The sequence below is a fragment of the Trachemys scripta genome, chromosome 1 (genome assembly GCF_013100865.1).
Source record: "Trachemys scripta elegans isolate TJP31775 chromosome 1, CAS_Tse_1.0, whole genome shotgun sequence".
NCBI classification, from domain to species: domain Eukaryota; kingdom Metazoa; phylum Chordata; order Testudines; family Emydidae; genus Trachemys; species Trachemys scripta.
The window spans coordinates 95,741,488-95,742,254 of record NC_048298.1 but is presented as its reverse complement, the minus strand read 5'-3'; positions in this window follow the sequence as shown (position 1 = coordinate 95,742,254).

Genomic DNA, 767 nt, shown 5'->3' with positions numbered 1-767 from the left:
AAGAACAGGAGTACTTGTGGCACCTTAGAGACTAACAAATTTATTAGAGCATAAGCTTTCGTGGACTACAGCCCACTTCTTCGGATGCATTCGTGGGCTGTAGTCCATGATAGCTTATGCTCTAATAAATTTGTTAGTCTCTAAGGTGCCACAAGTACTCCTGTTCTTCTTTTTGTGGATACAGACTAACACGGCTGCTACTCTAAACCCAAATAAATCTGTTTTACCCTGTATAAAACTTATGCAGGGTAAACTCATAAATTGTTTGCCTTCTAAAACACTGATAGAGAGAGATGGACAGTTGTTTGTTCCCCCAGGTATTAATACATACTCTGAGTTAATAAGTAAAAAGTGATTTTATTAAATACAGAAAGTAGGATTTAAGTGATTCCAAGTAGTAACAGACAGAACAGAGTAAGTCACCAAGCAAAATAAAATAAAATGCGCAAATCTGTGTCTAATTAAACTAAATACAGATAATCTTACCCTCAGAGATGCTTCAGTAAGTTTTTTTCCTCACAGTGGACACCTTCCAGGCCTGGGCACAATTCTTTCCCTGGTACAGCTCTTGTTCCAGCTCAGGTGGTAGCTAGAGGATTCTTCATGATGGCTCTCTCCCCCTCTTTGTTCTGTTCCACCTCTTTATAGCTCGTTTGCATAAGGCAGGAACCCTTTGTCCCTCTGGGTTTCCACCCCTCCTCACTGGAAAAGCACAAGGTTAAAGATGGATTCCAGTTCAGGTGACATGATCACATGTCACTGCAATG